The following is a 7,999-nucleotide window of genomic DNA, read 5'->3' as shown; positions in this document are numbered from 1 at the left end:
CTGATTGATGTAAGGGGTTTCATGCCCTATAGAAAGTTCCATTCTCTAAAAGAAAAGCCACCTGCTTTTGAAGAGCAGCTCTATGGCTCAGGGTCCACCTCTTTGCATAGTACACTATTATTTACTTTTAACTTTTGACTTACCAGATTCTTCTTGGACCCTCGACTTGCTATCCAAATACATCACAGAAACATGGGAACTCTGAGGTAGTCAGGAATAAAAAAAATGTGTGAAAGTGAAAATAGTCTCTCAGTCATGTCTAACTCTTTGCAACCCCATGGACTGTAGCTCCCCAAGGTCCTCTGTCCATGGAATTCTCCAGGCAAGAATACTGGAATGGGTAGCCATTCCCTTCTCCAGGGTATGTTCCTGACCCAGGAATTGAACCTGGATCTCCTGCAATGCAGGCAGATTCTTTACCATCTGAGCCACCAGGGAAGCTCAAAAAATGTTTAGTAGAAGAAAACAGAGCAAACTTAAAGGAGAGAAATTATGCATTATTTTCTTTAAAAAAATTTTATGCCAGGCACAAGTATTCTACTATTCACCAATAGCAATTTGACCTAGTACTCATTTTTTTGAAACACTGTTATCATCTTGGAGATCTCCTTCGCTTTCCATGAGAGATACATGAAACGAAAGCCAAACATCCTAATGAAACGTGGCTCCAAACACAGGGACCATGAAAACACCAAAATCATTCAAAAGAATGTCTATAGCATGAGGGATCATGAGTACTTTTTAGACAGATGCACCTTGTGCTTGACTGTGTGACTTGAAAGACACAATTGTCTGACGTCTCAGGAGTATGAAGATGGCTCTGAGCAATTCAATGACTTTTGATAGAAGTGCTGGAGGCAACTTATCCGGTTGAGGACGAGCTTCTCTCTCTGAATTATTGAATTGCTCCTTTTCCTGCACACAGAATTCCTCCCATGAACCAGTCTACCCCAGGGATGCTGCAGAATAATGGCAAGTAAAGATGAAGCATCGAACAGAGGCCATTTTTGAGAACGAATATTCTAAGAATCTGTGTGCTAGGATTTTGGGTTAATCAACTCTATTAACTCTCATCTCTGCTCTCTGTGGGAGGAGAAGCTAATGCTCATGACAACACTACTGGAAACAACCCTCACACGCAGGAATTTGATAAATGCTAGATTGTCACCTATTCTCATGTATATTCAGGGGAACAGAAAATGGAGACAACAAGCAAAATATACAGGGTCAGCAATCCTGCCTGGGGAGGGGATGCGATCTTTCATTCAGCTGGTCTGCTGTTCAAATCAGACTTGTTCATTTCATGCCAACAGAGCCACGTGAGGGCCTCATCAGCCATGCGGACTGGAGGTCTGGCATGAGAGTGGGAGGCTGGGCTGATGGTGCCCAGGGCTGTGGGCTCAGATCCTTCTCAGCTCCCAAGGTGAGGCTCTGTTTTGGTTTGCAGCAGCAACCACCAGAGGTAGCACATTGATGCTGTTTGGGGATCCGTTTGATAACAGCTTCTCGGATGGCCAAGCGGTCCCGCCCTGCCTGCCTCTTCTTTGACTCTAAGAGCAGTCAACACTGGTCTCTTAGCCCTTAAAGAACATGGGGTAAACTCAGTTGAGCGTGTGCTCAGTCGTGTCCAACTCTTTGCAACCCCATGGACTGTAGCCCGCCAGGCTCCTATGTCCCTGGATTTTCCAGGCAAGAATACTGGAGTGGGTTGCCATTTCCTTCTCCAGGGGATCTTTCCAACCCAGGGACTGAACCTGTATCTCTCGCATTGGCAGGTGGATTCTTTACCACTGCGCCACCTAGGAAGCCCAAACTCAGTTCAATCTTCCATCTATTCACTCCAGCCACTCACTCTGATTCTTTTTCCAGAGCATCTCCTTTCCCTGAGGCCATCAACTACTCATCCCTCAGACTCAGTTCTCACTAAATCACTAAGGCAGGGTTATTACTCAACCTCCAAGCTACTGACATAGCCATTTGTTGTTGTGAGGAACTTTCTAGAGCACTGTGGGATGCTTCACAGTAAACATGGACTCTACTCACTGGCAACGCACCCCTCCCCACCCTACTGAGTTATGATGACCAACAATGTCTTCAGACATTGTTAAATGTCTCCCTGGGGTGAAGCTGCCAGATTTGGCAAATAAAAATATAGGCTGCACAGTTTACTGAGAACTTTGGATAAATAACTCATAACTTGTTAGTGTATGTATGTTCCACCCAATTTAGCCATGTATTTGAAATTCAAAGTTAAGTGGGCATCTGTATTTTACCTAGTGACCATTCTTGGTTGGGGGGGGGGGAGTGGGGAGAGATGGGCAAAACTGCCTGGCTTGAGAATCACTAGGTTTAGGTATTTCCACTTTGAATGAACAGAGGAACTGATCTCTAATTGTAAAACTGCCACTTTAGCAAGCAGAGGGTGAAGACAGAAAATGGCCCATAAGCACATGAAAAGATGCTCAGCATCCCTGGTCATCAGGGAAATACAAATCAAAACCACAGGGAGATATCACTTCATACCCACTCAGATGGCTAGAATCGAATAGACAAACAATACCAAGTGTTGGCAAGGAGGTAGAGCTGTTTGAGAGTTGTCTCCAAATAAATTCTTCTCTTATCCTTGCGATAGATCCTCCTGTGGGTGATGAAATGGTGAGTTTACCTTACTGATACGGAGGGGAAAATTCCATGAGAACAAAACACACTACTATTTTCATAAAATCTCCACAAACATGGCAGATCCTCACTGTTTTCTTTGCATTGGGGTTTCCTTGCTCTCATCCATCATGCACATTGCTAAAACAGTGGTTTTTCTAAACCAAAACTCTATTTGATCCTACTTGGTGAAAATACTTATGGCTGCCCATCGACAACAGGACAATCCAAATGTCTTCCCACGGCATTCAAGTCCTTCCGCATCTAACTCTCTGTATGTTAGTACGTTGGTAAATAACTGTATGAATGTTAGTAACGGCTTTGAAGTGAAGTGAAGTCGCTCAGTTGTGTCCGACTCTTTGCGACCCCATGGACTGTAGCCTACTACGCTCCTCCATCCATAGGATTTTCCAGGCAAGAGTACTGGAGTGGGGTGCCATTTCCTTCTCTAGGAGATCTTCCTGACCCAGGGATCGAACTCAGGTCTCCTGCACTGTAGGCAGACGCTTTACCATCTGAGCCACCAGGGAAGTAACGGCTTTATTGGGATATAATTCACAAACTAAACTATTCACCCACTTAATATGTAAATTCAAAGTATTTCAGTAAATTTACAGGGTTGGGCAACCATCACTGCAATCAGTTTTAGAACATTGTCATCACCTCCAAAGGAAACCCCTTATCTATCAGCAGTCACACCTCATTTACCCTCAACCCCTTCTGCTCTATCCCCTTTGACTTTTTGTGTCTGGCTTCTTTTACTCAGCATAAAGTTTTCAAGGTTCATCCATGTTGTAGAGCATATTAGGATTTCATCCCTTTTTGTTGCTGAATATTCTACTATATGCATAGACTGGATTCATCGGTTGAAGAACCATTTTGGCCATTAGTCTGATTAAAAAATACAGAGAACAACGTAACCAACACCCATGTATGAACTTCTGTTCCTGCAGTGGATTTTTGTAAAGAGTAAGTGATAGATCTTGGATATAAAGTACCTAGCACAGAGTCTGGCTCCAAATAAAAGTTGGGTCAGTGGGAGTCAAGAAATGTTATTTCCTTGAGATTAACATATCCATGCTACCATATATAAAATAGAGCACAGGGAACTCGACTCAATATTCTGTAATAACCTATAAGGGAAAAGAATCTGAAAAAGAACATATATATATATAAATAATAAATATATATATATACATATATACATATATATATATATATATAAACTGAATCACTTTGCTGTATACCTGAATCTAACACAACATTGTAAGTCAACTATACCTCAATTAAATAAATTAATTAATTAAAACAGAAAAGTACTGTCACCCCACCTCACCCCCGCCCCCCCCCCCCCCGCCAGATGGGAATACCCCGTGGCTGTCATGGATAGATTAAATCTTCCATGAGAGGCAATCCCAAACTAATGAAGTCTAATCATATATTTTTTTCTTATATTGTTAAGGTGGACTAAATTAGATTTTAACAGCTTTTGAGAGTTTTCCTGTACCCATACTCAGCCCAGGGGCTTGCCTGGGAAGTATAAGGGCCTGCTGGGAGGCATAGTGATGAACAGTCTAATATTTGCACTGTTCAGTGTCAGAGCTGTGTCTGCTACACGTCTCAAACGTTTTCCCCCTTTGCTTACTCCCATCTCAAACATATGTCCTTAAAGTATTTCTCACGGTTCTTACCAGTGCTATACTAACCAGTTGCTGCTTGCAGGAATAATTATCATGTCTCAAAGTAGCTGAAATGGAAATACACATGATTGAAACTCCTACTTTAAAGCCAGTGTATAAAAGACACTAACTCTAAGGCTAGAGTGAATTTATGCCATTTAAAAAGATTTAATTCACTTTCTGTTCATAAAATAATAGATTTCAGGAAGGCCTGTTAAAAGCAATGACAATATACAAATAAGAAAAATCATTGAAATCAAGATTATGTTTCCGTGTGGTTTTTTCAACATAATACAATGAAATTCTGAGGAAATTCCTGCTAGAAGCTTCCATGTACATCTCTGTCTAGACTGTTTGTGGGAAACCAAGACCCGTGGGTCCATTTTAAATCACAAAAGTGTTCTAGTGATTCTGGCTTGAATGGCTGCTAGAGTTGAATACAGAGGGATACAAAGACATAGGAAAAAAGGTAATTTGGGAGTTTGGGACTAGCAGAGGCAAATTATTAAATATAAGATGGATAAACAACAAGGTCCTCCTGTACAGCACAGGGAAGTGTATTCAGTGACCTATAATAAACCACCATAAAAAAAATTACCAGAAAAACAAACAAACAAAAAAGACATCAACTGTGAGTTTGCATGGTTCTAGAATTATTTATTTGTTCCATATGAACTAATTACTTCATTAAAAGAAATCTTTCAAACTTAATATTATTAAGTTCCTATAGTGTTCAAGCCCCTTAGTGCTCCTGGGTAAGTAGATAAGTCTATGAATTGAATTCATTTTTCTTCAAGTTGGTTGTGTGGTGTTGTGTAGCTATAGGACTCAGAAAACAGCAGGTGAAGAAGAATGTGGGACATTTCCATCTGTATACATTCTAATAAACCAGCCCTTCAAAAACTAAATGTGAAAGTTCATAAATGAAAGCTGGCTTTTTGTTTGGATATTCCCTAAACAGAAATTCTTATATAAAGAGCAACAATATTTGCAGTCATCTTATCAGTGCTAAACAACTGAAGTTTAATTATACTTAGCAACTGGTCATGCTTACTACTGACAGGAGAAAGGTATTAAGAGCTCATCTTGTTCTGCCTTGAGGCAGGTAAAGGTATGAATCATCCAGAACAGATGTCCTTTATCGCCTACAAGATCTCAGGGAAGAAAATTCAGCTTGCATAGGTGAACCAGAGGTTTCAAACAGGAATTTAAGTCAATTTTTCCCCCATCATTCATTTTCACCTAACTCCCCAAATGTCCCCAACTTATCAGGTTATTCACCCAATAAAGAAAAAGAAAACAAGAACGTGAAGAGTCAAAGTGCAAGCTTTCTTTGGTTAAAAGTGAAATTCCAAACTTACACAATGTTCCATGTCAAATGTATTCAAAGATAAAAATAAAAAATTCCCATTTTATTTAGGCTAATTCATATTAGGCTCTCCATTGCCAGTTTTGGTTATTGTGTTTTGCTTTGATAATATGATAACAGTAATGTGACTGATGACTTATATAATAATACTCAGTAGAACAATAAACATATGATTTAATAATATTAAAATATATTACTATTTAAATTTTAGTGCTTTCCAGAATACACAGAACCTCTCCATATTTTTAGTCATTTAATCTCTGGCAAACTTCTAAGGTGTATCTGACAACCCAAACTGCACAGATAAAAAAACTAAGTCTCAGGAAAGTCAAATGACTTAGTAAAAGTCACTTGGCTGGAAAATACCAGTACTTTAACCCAGGAATCAGCAAACTACCCCTTTTGGGTCAAACCCAGGCAGTCACTTGTTTACACTGCTCTCGAGTTAAAATGGTTTTAACATGATTAAGTGGTTAAATAAAAAAGAATAACATTCTACGACACATGAAAATTATGTGAAAATCAATTTTTAGTGACCATAATAAAGTTTATTTGAAACACAGCATGGACATTTGTTTACATGTTATCTATATTTGCTTTCATGCTACACTGGCAGAGTTGAGTAGTCCTGACAGAGACCATATGTTTCTGGAAGCCTAAAATATTTAATGTCTGGGCCATAACAGAAAAAGTTGACCAACCTGGCTATAATCCAACCTTAAACTTTAGACTTGGATGCCATCCCCTGGCCCCAACAATTTTCCTTTCTTTTTTTTTAAATTTTATTGAAGTATAGTTGATTCACAATGCTGTGTTTAATTTCTGCTATACAGCAAAGTGATTTAGTTATGCATATATAGATTCTTTTTCATATTCCTTTCCCTTACGGTTCACCCCAAGATACTGAATATGGCTCCTTATACTATACAGTAGGACCTTGCTGTTTATCCATCCTGTATATAATAGTCTACATCTGCTGATACCAGACTTCCAATCCTTCCCTCCCCTACTGGATGTCTTTCACTGGATGGGAATATGGTGTAGAGGAGCAAAGTTTGCCACCCCAAAGTGTCTCTTTGGCATGTGGATTATTTCTAGCTGAAAACAATCAAGGTCCCAAAGACTCAGGAAGACCATGGCTTCCCCCAAGCTGCCTGAAGAATGTAGACAGAGGACCTGTTCCAGGGAGCCATTGCCATAGATAACTATGGTATGAACCTGGTGTGTGCACAGGGGGAACCCAGCAAAGTCTGTTTATTAAGATTCTTCTCTTGGTGCCACTGTCTCTGTGTGGCCCAGTAAATATTTTTCAAGCACTGCTTTTCCATCTCCATGTGCATGGCCTTCCTCCCCTTTGGTGTCCCAAACTCCTACCCCCAGCATCCTCTGTCTTTAGCTGAAGATGGTATTTAAGGTGAGGGTTTTGTTCATTTGGGTGAATTACTCAGTTTTCTTCATATATGTGTCATTAAGCTGTTTTTCTGCATATACATTATTAAAACTTTGGTTGGCTTTTTCTCCTATTACTCTGACTTATGTCAATTTAAAATTCTTAGACCAGCCAGAAGAACCTAGAATGGCAGAGGAAAATTCCTTCCTCCTCAACAATGGAAAATAATAAAAAGATCATTCATTGCAACTTGGCATTCACCTTGTCACTTTGTCACACATGCAATCAAACTCATGAGATAGTTTTGCTAATATGGCCATGAGTTTTGCAAACAGGAGAGCATGGGCTAAACAATTATTATCGTCACTCTGTGTTCCCAAATATTATAGAAACATTTAAATTATTTAGAGCTTTAAAAAGAGATCAATAAAAAATCATCAATATTTCAGGAAGTATGAAATTTTTAATATGCAAATTTGTCTGTTGCAACTGTTGAGACTTCAGGAGTGTTATTTTGTGAGGATAATTAAGTATGCACATTTCAGTAATTAAGTTTTGGAACTTAGCCCCAAACTTAACCCTCACTCTGGCTCTTGTAGTATAAATTCAACTGGCTGCTTCTGAGCTGCCCATAGGTCTTTCACTTTGTTTTCAGAAATACTTTATTTGCCCCATTTGCCATAGCAATGACATACAGTGCATATTCAGCAAATGTGACATGAAAATGGTTTTGAAAAACAAAGTAAATACTTGGTTTTCGTGACAACTTGAGGGAACTTCATTCCTCCCAAATCCCCCCCCCCCGTGCCCCTGCTTCATTCATGCTGCCCCAGCTTCTTAGTTGTCCTCCCTTTCAAGAGCACCTCAAAGAAAAACTTCCTGTTCATTAGCATCATTCATCAT

The sequence above is a fragment of the Ovis aries genome, chromosome X (assembly GCF_016772045.2).
Source record: "Ovis aries strain OAR_USU_Benz2616 breed Rambouillet chromosome X, ARS-UI_Ramb_v3.0, whole genome shotgun sequence".
In the NCBI taxonomy this organism is placed as follows: Eukaryota; Metazoa; Chordata; class Mammalia; order Artiodactyla; family Bovidae; genus Ovis; species Ovis aries.
Note: the sequence above shows the minus strand (reverse complement) of the source record.